The following is a 12,500-nucleotide window of genomic DNA, read 5'->3' as shown; positions in this document are numbered from 1 at the left end:
AGAAAGACATTATACTGGTCCTATAGGACAGAGAGAGAGACATCATACTGGTCCTATAGGACAGAGAGAAAGACATTATACTGGTCCTATAGGACAGAGAGAAAGACATCATACTGGTCCTATAGGACAGAGAGAAAGACATCATACTGGTCCTATAGGACAGAGAGAAAGACATTATACTGGTCCTATAGGACAGAGAGAAAGACATCATACTGGTCCTATAGGACAGAGAGAAAGACATCATACTGGTCCTATAGGACAGAGAGAAAGACATCATACTGGTCCTATAGGACAGAGAGAAAGATCAAAGAGGAGGAGAGACAATAAGAGTGGAAGGGACGGAGACAGAGAAGCAGAGAGATTGAGACCCATCACACAGGAGTACATACCTCCGTCACACAGGTGTACATAACTCCGTCACACAGGTGTACATACCTCCGTCACACAGGTGTACATACCTCCGTCACACAGGTGTACATACCTCCGTCACACAGGTGTACATACCTCCGTCACACAGGTGTACATACCTCCGTCACACAGGTGTACATACCTCCGTCACACAGGTGTACATACCTCCGTCACACAGGTGTACATACCTCCGTCACACAGGTGTACATACCTCCGTCACACAGGTGTACATACCTCCGTCACACAGGTGTACATACCTCCGTCACACAGGTGTACATACCTCCGTCACACAGGTGTACATAACTCCGTCACACAGGTGTACATACCTCCGTCACACAGGTGTACATACCTCCGTCACACAGGTGTACATACCTCCGTCACACAGGTGTACATACCTCCGTCACACAGGTGTACATACCTCCATCACACAGGTGTACATACCTCCGTCACACAGGTGTACATACCTCCGTCACACAGGTGTACATACCTCCGTCACACAGGTGTACATACCTCCGTCACACAGGTGTACATACCTCCGTTATACAGGTGAGGATGATGAGGCAGAGTCTGGCACTGTTGAGTCTGTGTTCATCTGGAGAGAGAGAGAAAGAGAGAGAGAGAGAAGAGAAAGAGGGAGAGAGAATGAATCTCTCATTATTCATATGGAATAAGGATAGGGGAGACAGGAAGGATGAGAAAGGACAGATGAGGGAGAGAGATAAACATTGAGGGAGAGATATGGACTGAAAACGAGCTCAATGAAAAGGCAAAGTAGCAGGAATTGGGAAGGAGAGAGAGGGAGGACAACATGACAGCTGACATTTTGAGAAGAGGATTGAGAGAAGTGGGGAAGAGAGGAGAAGAGAGGAGAAGAAAGGGGGAAGAGAGGAGAAGAAAGGGGGAAGAGAGGAGAAGAAAGGGGAAGAGAGGAGAAGAAAGGGAGGAAGAGAGGAGAAGAAAGGGGAAGAGAGGAGAAGAAAGGGGGAAGAGAGGAGAAGAAAGGGGGAAGAGAGGAGAAGAAAGGGGGAAGAGAGGAGAAGAAAGGGGGAAGAGAGGAGAAGAAAGGGGGAAGAGAGGAGAAGAAAGGGGGGAAGAGAGGAGAAGAAAGGGGAAGAGAGGAGAAGAAAGGGAGGAAGAGAGGAGAAGAAAGGGAGGAAGAGAGTAGAAGAAAGGGGGGAAGAGAGTACAAGAAAGGGGGGAAGAGAGGAGAAGAATGGGAGGAAGAGAGGAGAAGAAAGGGAGGAAGAGAGGAGAAGAAAGGGAGGAAGAGAGGAGAAGAAAGGGAGGAAGAGAGTAGAAGAAAGGGAGGAAGAGAGTACACGAAAGGGGGAAAGAGAGGAGAAGAAAGGGGGGAAGAGAGGAGAAGAATGGGAGGAAGAGAGGAGAAGAAAGGGAGGAAGAGAGGAGAAGAAAGGGGGGAAGAGAGAAGAAGAAAGGGGGGAAGAGAGTACAAGAAAGCGGGGAAGAGAGGAGAAGAAAGCGGGGAAGAGAGTAGAAGAAAGGGGGGAAGAGAGTACAAGAAAGCGGGGAAGAGAGGAGAAGAAAGCGGGGAAGAGAGTAGAAGAAAGGGGGGAAGAGAGTACAAGAAAGGGGGAAGAGAGTAGAAGAAAGGGGGGAAGAGAGTACAAGAAAGGTGGGAAGAGAGTAGAAGAAAGGGGGGAAGAGAGGAGAAGAAAGGGGGGAAGAGAGAAGAAGAAAGGGGGGAAGAGAGTACAAGAAAGCGGGGAAGAGAGGAGAAGAAAGCGGGGAAGAGAGTAGAAGAAAGGGGGGAAGAGAGTACAAGAAAGGTGGGAAGAGAGGAGAAGAAAGGGGGGAAGAGAGGAGAAGAAAGGGGGGAAGAGAGGAGAAGAAAGGGGGGAAGTACTGAATAAGAAAATAAGGAATGAAAGAAAGTACATGATAGAAGGTAGAGAGAGAGAGAGAGAGAGAATAAATACACAGAGATAGAGAGAGAGTGACTGTGGAGGAGTATTTGATGAAGTGATAGAGGACAGAGATAGAGAGTGACTGGAGGAGTATTTGATGAAGTGATAGAGGACAGAGATAGAGAGTGACTGGAGGAGTATTTGATGGTGATAGAGGACAGAGAGAGAGAGTGACTGGAGGAGTATTTGATGGTGATAGAGGACAGAGATAGAGAGTGACTGGAGGAGTATTTGATGAAGTGATAGAGGACAGAGATAGAGAGTGACTGGAGGAGTATTTGATGAAGTGATAGAGGACAGAGATAGAGAGTGACTGGAGGAGTATTTGATGAAGTGATAGAGGACAGAGATAGAGAGTGACTGGAGGAGTATTTGATGAAGTGATAGAGGACAGAGATAGAGAGTGACTGGAGGAGTATTTGATGAAGTGATAGAGGGTATAGATAGAGAGATATAGATCACGTGTGAACTCATTCCATGGAGGACTGGGTGTCTGTGGGTTTTCACTCCTCCCTTGGACTTGATTATTTTCTTGTTTTGGCCTCCGAAGTGGCGCAGCGATCCAAAGCACTGCATCTCTGTGCAAGAGGCGTCACTACAGACCCTGGTTCGAACCCTGGGCTGTATCACACCCGGACGTGATTGGGAGACACATAGGGCGGCGCACAATTGTCCCAGCATCGTCCGGGTTAGGGTTTGGCCGGGCTTTGTTCTTAACTAACTTGCCTAGTTAAAAAACGGTTAAATACATTTTTTTAATGATTGCTGAATTAAGCTCACTAATTAATAAGGAACTCCCCTCACCTGGGTGGCTAACCAAAAACCAGCCGACATTAGATCCTCCGTGGAATGAGGTTGCCAACCCTGAAAGAGGTAGAGGTAACGAGAGAGAGAGAGATAGAGAGTGGTAGAGATAGAGAGATAGAGAGAGATAGTGGTAGGTAGAGAGAGATAGTGAGAGAGAGTGGTAGAGAGATAGAGAGAGGTAGAGAGATAGAGAGATAGAGAGAGAGAGAGATAGCCGTGTATTTAAACCTTTGGTGTCCTGCATGACGATGGAGGAGTACTTGAGGAAGGTGATGAGCAGGTTACTGGTCTGAAGGTTAGGATCCAGGGGAAGTTCTGAAGAGTTCATCACTGGAAAGCAGGACACACAACGTTGGTTCAACATTATACTAATGTTATGTTGAAATGTTGAAAGATCCATTTGGGTAACAGCTAAGAACCTTACTGTGATTGTTTTCAAATAAACCGGTCAAAAAAAACTAAAATCCCTTCTTGGCATGAAGCAAGGATTTAGCCAGGACAGTCTGGGAGGGTTTGGGTGGGGAGGGGGAAACTGAAAATGTGCCGTGGTTGGCAGAAAAGTTTGGAACTCTCTTATTGGTCTATTAATTAATTTACAGCCTGGTGATGTCACCAGAAAGGTCAAAACTCCACCCCACCAAAACAGACATTTCAGGCAGTCGTTTCAAACAGCTCTTTCCCTAAAAGGGCATTAGCACTTTATCACAGCATTATTCCAACCTCATAGTGGAAATATAAAGCACAGGTCCTTTAACAGGGAGAGACCCCTCAACCCCTCAACAACTCCAGGGAGAGACCCCTCAACCCCTCAACAACTCCAGGGAGAGACCCCTCAACAACTCCAGGGGGAGACCCCTCAACCTCCCAGCAACTCCAGGGAGAGACCCCTCAACCCCTCAACAACTCCAGGGAGAGACCCCTCAACAACTCCAGGGAGAGACCCCTCAACCTCCCAGCAACTCCAGGGAGAGACCCCTCAACCCCTCAACAACTCCAGGGAGAGACCCCTCAACCCCTCAGCAACTCCAGGGAGAGACCCCTCAACCCCTCAACAACTCCAGGGAGAGACCCCTCAACCCCTCAACAACTCCAGGGAGAGACCCCTCAACCCCTCAACAACTCCAGGGAGAGACCCCTCAACAACTCCAGGGAGAGACCCCTCAACAACTCCAGAGAGAGACCCCTCAACCTCCCAGCAACTCCAGGGAGAGACCCCTCAACCCCTCAACAACTCCAGGGAGAGACCCCTCAACCCCTCAACTACTCCCGGGAGAGACCCCTCAACCCCTCAACAACTCCAGGGAGAGACCCCTCAACCCCTCAACAACTCCAGGGAGAAACCCCTCAACCCCTCAACTACTCCAGGGAGAGACCCCTCAACCCCTCAACAACTCCAGGGAGAGACCCCTCAACCCCTCAACAACTCCAGGGAGAGACCCCTCAACCCCTCAACAACTCCAGGGAGAGACCCCTCAACCCCTCAACAACTCCAGGGAGAGACCCTTCAACCTCCCAGCACCTCCAGGGAGAGACCCCTCAACCCCTCAACAACTCCAGGGAGAGACCCCTCAAACTCCCAGCAACTCCAGGGAGAGACCCCTCAACCCCTCAACAACTCCAGGGAGAGACCCCTCAATCTCCCAGCAACTCCAGGGAGAGACCCCTCAACCCCTCAACAACTCCAGGGAGAGACCCCTCAACCCCTCAACAACTCCAGGGAGAGACCCCTCAACCCCTCAACAACTCCAGGGAGAGACCCCTCAACAACTCCAGGGAGAGACCCTTCAACCTCCCAGCAACTCCAGGGAGAGACCCCTCAACCCCTCAACAACTCCAGGGAGAGACCCTTCAACCTCCCAGCAACTCCAGGGAGAGACCCCTCAACTACTCCAGGGAGAGACCCCTCAACCCCTCAACTACTCCAGAGAGAGACCCCTCAACTACTCCAGGGAGAGACCCCTCAACCCCTCAACAACTCCAGGGAGAGACCCCTCAACCCCTCAACTACTCCCGGGAGAGACCCCTCAACCCCTCAACTACTCCAGGGAGAGACCCCTCAACTACTCCAGGGACAGACCCCTCAACCCCTCAACAACTCCAGGGAGAGACCCCTCACCTACTCCAGGGAGAGACCCCTCAACCCCTCAACAACTCCAGGGAGAGACCCCTCAACCTCCCAGCAACTCCAGGGAGAGACCCCTCAACAACTCCCGGGAGAGACCCCTCAACCTCCCAGCAACTCCAGGGAGAGACCCCTCAACCCCTCAACAACTCCAGGGAGAGACCCCTCAACCCCTCAACAACTCCAGGGAGAGACCCCTCAACCCCTCAACAACTCCAGGGAGAGACCCCTCAACCCCTCAACAACTCCAGGGAGAGACCCCTCAACCCCTCAACAACTCCAGGGAGAGACCCCTCAACCCCTCAACAACTCCAGGGAGAGACCCCTCAACCTCCCAGCAACTCCAGGGAGAGACCCCTCAACCTCCCAGCAACTCCAGGGAGAGACCCCTCAACCTCCCAACAACTCCAGGGAGAGACCCCTCAACCCCTCAACAACTCCAGGGAGAGACCCCTCAACAACTCCAGGGAGAGACCCCTCAACCTCCCAACAACTCCAGGGAGAGACCCCTCAACCCCTCAACAACTCCAGGGAGAGACCCCTCAACCCTTCAACAACTCCAGGGAGAGACCCCTCAACCTCCCAGCAACTCCAGGGAGAGACCCCTCAACCCCTCAACAACTCCAGGGAGAGACCCCTCAACAACTCCAGGGAGAGACCCCTCAACAACTCCAGGGAGAGACCCCTCAACCCCTCAACAACTCCAGGGAGAGACCCCTCAACAACTCCAGGGAGAGACCCCTCAACCTCCCAACAACTCCAGGGAGAGACCCCTCAACCCCTCAACAACTCCAGGGAGAGACCCCTCAACCCTTCAACAACTCCAGGGAGAGACCCCTCAACCTCCCAGCAACTCCAGGGAGAGACCCCTCAACCTCCCAACAACTCCAGGGAGAGACCCCTCAACCCCTCAACAACTCCAGGGAGAGACCCCTCAACAACTCCAGGGAGAGACCCCTCAACCTCCCAACAACTCCAGGGAGAGACCCCTCAACCCCTCAACAACTCCAGGGAGAGACCCCTCAACCCTTCAACAACTCCAGGGAGAGACCCTCAACCTCCCATCAACTCCAGGGAGAGACCCCTCAACCCCTCAACAACTCCAGGGAGAGACCCCTCAACAACTCCAGGGAGAGACCCCTCAACAACTCCAGGGAGAGACCCCTCAACCCCTCAACAACTCCAGGGAGAGACCCCTCAACAACTCCAGGGAGAGACCCCTCAACCTCCCAACAACTCCAGGGAGAGACCCCTCAACCCCTCAACAACTCCAGGGAGAGACCCCTCAACCCTTCAACAACTCCAGGGAGAGACCCCTCAACCTCCCAGCAACTCCAGGGAGAGACCCCTCAACCCCTCAACTACTCCAGGGAGAGACCCCTCAACAACTCAAAAACTCCAGGGAGAGACCCCTCAACCCCTCAACAACTCCAGGGAGAGACCCCTCAACTACTCCAGGGAGAGACCCCTCAACCCCTCAACAACTCCAGGGAGAGACCCCTCAACCCCTCAACAACTCCAGGGAGAGACCCCTCAACCCCTCAGCAACTCCAGGGAGAGACCCCTCAACAACTCCAGGGAGAGACCCGTCAACCTCCCAGCAACTCCAGGGAGAGACCCCTCAACCCCTCAACTACTCCAGGGAGAGACCCCTCAACCTCCCAGCAACTCCAGGGAGAGACCCCTCAACCCCTCAACAACTCCAGGGAGAGACCCCTCAACAACTCCAGGGAGAGACCCCTCAACCTCCCAACAACTCCAGGGAGAGACCCCTCAACAACTCCAGGGAGAGACCCCTCAACCCCTCAACAACTCCCGGGAGAGACCCCTCAATCCCTCAACAACTCCCGGGAGAGACCCCTCAACAACTCCAGGGAGAGACCCCTCAATCCCTCAACAACTCCCGGGAGAGACCCCTCAACCCCTCAACAACTCCACTGCAACATCCATGGAGAGACCCCTCAACCCCTCAACCTCCCAGCAACTCCAGGGACGGACCTCCCAACAACTCCAGGGAGAGACCCCTCAACCTCCCAACAACTCCAGTGAGAGACCCCTCAACAACTCCACTGCAACATCCATCACTGGTAGGTAGAGACACACGGCCATTTATGTTCAACAACGTTAATTTAACTTCATAGTAACATAAATGGAATGTCATTTGAATGTTGAACGTTCGACCTAATAATGAGCTTTACTGTCGGTAGAGACAAGAAGAGAAGCTATGAAGTGATCCACTATTAGCTAGTCAAGACGCTATACGAGACAGTCAGGTGGATCTCACATCTCAGATGCTAGTTTCACAGATAAAACAGGAGCCAACAACTTCTACTTCACCCCAGTCTCCTCCCTCCATTTTGATTTGTCCTCATCCCACCAATCCTGGATCAGGTCCAAGACGACTGGTTATGACATCATGGCCATGGTCCAGCCAAACACATGGTCCACAGGGGGGAAAAGGTGTGTGTGTGTGTGGTGTGTGGTGTGTGGTGTGTGGTGTGTGTGTGTGTGTGTGTGTGTGTGTGGTGACATGGTTCTCTACCTGAAAGATTCATCTGTATTTGAAGTTCCGTTAATATTTCATACAGCAAATGGCTTTTAGCGAGAAACACACACCATGCATGTTTTAACAGTTACATTGCACGTGAACTGAACAGGTTCAGATTGTGTGTGTGTTCGTGTGGCGCACGTGTATGGAGGGGTTATCAAAAATGGACGGCCAAAAACAATGACGAGAAACGTATTTCTTTAAAACAGAATGTTTCAGAGGCTTGTTAAAATGTTTCCTCCTATGTCCACTGGTTTTAAGGGGGAAGGGGAACTAAAGGAGTGGAGGGGAACTAAAGGAGTGGAGGGGAACTAAAGGAGTGGAACTAAAGGAGTGGAGGGGAACTAAAGGAGTGGAGGGGACCTAAAGGAGTGGAGGGGACCTAAAGGAGTGGAGGGGACCTAAAGGAGTGGAGGGGAACTAAAGGAGTGGAACTAAAGTAGTGGAGGGGAACTAAAGGAGTGGAACTAAAGGAGTGGAGGGGAACTAAAGGAGGGGAACTAAAGGAGTGGAGGGGAACTAAAGGAGTGGAGGGGAACTAAAGGAGTGGAGGGGACCTAAAGGAGTGGAGGGGACCTAAAGGAGTGGAGGGGAACTAAAGGAGTGGAACTAAAGTAGTGGAGGGGAACTAAAGGAGTGGAACTAAAGGAGTGGAGGGGAACTAAAGGAGGGGAACTAAAGGAGTGGAGGGGAACTAAAGGAGTGGAGGGGACCTAAAGGAGTGGAGGGGACCTAAAGGAGTGGAGGGGAACTAAAGGAGTGGAGGGGTCTTGGTTGACTCTGGCCAACCGTTCCATTTTCCAGAATTACCCCAGTAACAGAAAACAGGAAAGATTTAAAAAATAGTAACTACGTCAATTTAAACACTTGTGATTATTACTACTAATAAAGGTTTCATTTCATTCACTCATTCAGTCAATAATTAATGTGTAAATGTCATTCGTTCATGGAACAAGGTGGACCCAGAGTCCAGACCAATCATGTTACTCACTGTCCATAGAGAGCGGGGTTGTGCCAAGCGGAGTCGTGGGAGTGGTCGGAACAGGGGTGATGGGTGTGGTCGGGATGTCAATCTCTGGGTGACTCTGTTGATTGACAGGTGACAGAGCAAATGAGTGAGGAGAAGAAAGAGAGGTAGAGGAGGCAGACAGAGAGATAGTGGGATTAGAGGGAGAGAGAACACATGACTTTCAAGGAAAGCTGAACAGATGAAACCAGAACAAAGACAATTCCCCCTATTTGTTCTCCTCTCCTCCTCTCTCCAATCAGCGTCAGGTCATTCTATACAACACTATCAGACATCAGAGATGCTGGCATCTGATAGAACTAAAAAACTGACTTTAGAAAAAGAACCAATTACCCCTCCCCCTTCTTTATCTCCGCCCTCACCCCCTCTCTCTATACCTCCCACCCTCACCCCCTCTCTCTATACCTCCCACCCTCACCCCCTCTCTCTATACCTCCCACCCTCACTGCCTTCCACCCTCACTTTCTCTATGCCTCCCTCACTCCCTCACACACTCTCTCTCTGCCTCCCACCCTCACCCCCTCTCTCTATACCTCCCACCCTCACCCCCTCTCTCTATACCTCCCACCCTCACCCTCTCTCTGCCTCCCACCCTCACTCTCCCCATCTCTCTATACCTCCCACCCTCACCCCCTCTCTCTATACCTCACACCCTCACCCCCTCTCTCTATACCTCCCACCGTCACCCCCTCTCTCTATACCTCCCACCCTCACCCCCTCTCTGCCTTCCACCCTCACTATCTGCCTCACTCACTCACTCACACCCTCTCTGTCCGCCTCCCTCCCTCACCCTCTCTGTCCGCCCTCCTCCCTCACCCTCTCTGTCCGCCTCCCTCCCTCACCCTCTCTGTCCGCCCCCCTCCCTCACCCTCTCTGTCCGCCTCCCTCCCTCACCCTCTCTGTCCGCCTCCATCCCTCACTCTCTGTCCGCCTCCCTCCCTCACCCTCTCTGTCCGCCTCCCTCCCTCACCCTCTCTGTCCTCCTCCCTCCCTCACCCCTCTCTGTCCTCCTCCCTCCCTCACTCACTCACACCCTCTCTGTCCGCCTCCCTCCCTCACCCTCTCTGTCCGCCTCCCTCCCTCACCCTCTCTGTCCGCCTCCCTCCCTCACCCTCTCTGTCCGCCTCCCTCCCTCACCCTCTCTGTCCGCCTCCCTCCCTCACTCTCTGTCCGCCTCCCTCCCAAGCGGAGGAAGGAGACAATCAACTTCTTTTCCTCAAAGCCAAAATATATTTTTTAAATAGAATACATTTTGTTTCTATAAATAGTAGTTTAACTTCACCTGAGCGAAAACAGGAGAAAATAGAAAAAAAGATGAAAAGGAAAATAAAGTAGAAGAAAAAGTTGTTTCTAGCGACAGTAGAAGTAGTTTTGTTCCTAGCGACAGTAGAAGTATTTTGGTTCCTAGCGACAGTTGAAGTAGTCTAAGTCACCTGAGCGAGAACAGTGATGAAGTTGCGGTTGAGATGCACGGCCTCGTACAGCGCCAGCAGAATCGCCTCATTGGTCCTGGGGGAGGTCAGAGAGGGGTCAAAATGTCAATATCAGCCAATTAGAACAATGGTTCCAGATTGTATTTGTGACATCACACTGACTAAGGGACCAAAGAGGTCCCGATCACTCTGCATGGATGAAGTTGTCCTATAGACACTGAGCTACAGTCAGGTCTGTGTTTTTCACCTGCTAGATCTGTGGCTAAGGGCAACTTCTACTCTAAGCATGTACTTACTGTACAGAGAGCTTCTCATCTGCATCTGCAATGAACATACTGCCCACCTGTGGACAAGACAGGAATTACAATGAGAGAATGTTGACAAAATTGACAGTTGTTTAGGAGAACGATTAGTTGTTGCGGGGTGTTGGTGGGTCACATACATCATTAGACTAGACTTAATCTGTGTCTGGGGAAGGTGGCCCAATATGTTGTACTATATTTCATTGCAGGATCAGATGTGTTCTTACCATACTGGTGAGTGTAGAGAAGAATCCTCCATGGTTCTCCTCCTCTTTGTCTTTGTACTGTCTGGAGACACAGGGAGAGAACATGACAATCAACATAAATGTCTGCCCTGGGGTTATGAGTATATGAAAGTATGGACATGAAATATCTCATCATCTGTTACTTTAATGTGATCTGTCTCTAAGCAGACAGACAGCTACTCCTGTCTCTAAGCAGACAGACAGCTCTTCTTGTCTCTAAGCAGACAGACAGCTACTCCTGTCTCTAAGCAGACAGACAGCTCTTCTTGTCTCTAAGCAGACAGACAGCTCTTCCTGTCTCTAAGCAGACAGACAGCTACTCCTGTCTCTAAGCAGACAGACAGCTCTTCCTGTCTCTAAGCAGACAGACAGCTCTTCCCGTCTCTAAGCAGACAGACAGCTCTTCCCGTTTCTAAGCAGACAGACAGCTCTTCCCGTCTCTAAGCAGACAGACAGCTCTTCCCGTCTCTAAGCAGACAGACAGCTCTTCCTGTTTCTAAGCAGACAGACAGCTCTTCCCGTCTCTAAGCAGACAGACAGCTCTTCCCGTCTCTAAGCAGACAGACAGCTCTTCCCGTCTCTAAGCAGACAGACAGCTCTTCCCGTCTCTAAGCAGACAGACAGCTCTTCCCGTCTCTAAGCAGACAGACAGCTCTTCCCGTTTCTAAGCAGACAGACAGCTCTTCCCGTCTCTAAGCAGACAGACAGCTCTTCCCGTCTCTAAGCAGACAGACAGCTCTTCCCGTCTCTAAGCAGACAGACAGCTCTTCCTGTTTCTAAGCAGACAGACAGCTCTTCCTGTTTCTAAGCAGACAGACAGCTCTTCCTGTTTCTAAGCAGACAGACAGCGCTTCCTGTTTCTTTGCAGACAGACAGCTCTTCCTGTCTCTAAGCAGACAGACAGCTCTTCCTGTTTCTAAGCAGACAGACAGCTCTTCCGTCCCTAAGCAGACAGACAGCTCTTCCCGTCTCTAAGCAGACAGACAGCTCTTCCCGTCTCTAAGCAGACAGACAGCTCTTCCCGTCTCTAAGCAGACAGACAGCTCTTCCCGTCTCTAAGCAGACAGACAGCTCTTCCTGTCTCTAAGCAGACAGACAGCTCTTCCTGTCTCTAAGCAGACAGACAGCTCTTCCTGTTTCTAAGCAGACAGACAGCTCTTCCTGTCTCTAAGCAGACAGACAGCTCTTCCTGTTTCTAAGCAGACAGACAGCTCTTCCTGTTTCTAAGCAGACAGACAGCTCTTCCTGTCTCTAAGCAGAGAGACAGGTCTTCCTGTTTCTAAAACCTGGTTGCTCTGAGAAACACGCGCGCGCGCACACACACACACACACACACACACACACACACACACACACACACACACACACACACACACACACACACACACACACACACACACACACACACACACACACACACACCTAGAACGCAAGCTGTCAAGCTGAGACTACAGTAAAAAGAAGGTCTCATTTGTTGAATAGAAATAGAACAAAAATATGAAAAGGTGAATTCTAAAGTAGATAATTTAACAAAAAGTTGACAGTTAAAAGATAGTAATGTTTACCTGTTATATTCTGTCAGGGCTTGGCCAACCACCAGACCCATTCCCTAGGGAAAGACAAGAATCCTTTAGTAGGAGACGTTTGATGAAAATGTGATAACAGAATGGGGTATGTTAGTTC

The 12,500-nt window shown here is 51.0% G+C and overlaps 1 pseudogene; it reads right to left on the bottom strand.

Moving 5' to 3' along the window:
- Positions 1–12,500, bottom strand: part of LOC135531536 (armadillo-like helical domain-containing protein 3) — a 69,960-nt pseudogene that overhangs the window by 53,530 nt on the left and 3,930 nt on the right.

This window comes from Oncorhynchus masou, unplaced genomic scaffold (assembly GCF_036934945.1).
Source record: "Oncorhynchus masou masou isolate Uvic2021 unplaced genomic scaffold, UVic_Omas_1.1 unplaced_scaffold_1630, whole genome shotgun sequence".
In the NCBI taxonomy this organism is placed as follows: domain Eukaryota; kingdom Metazoa; phylum Chordata; class Actinopteri; order Salmoniformes; family Salmonidae; genus Oncorhynchus; species Oncorhynchus masou.
Note: the sequence above shows the minus strand (reverse complement) of the source record. Positions and strands in the feature narration are given on the sequence as shown.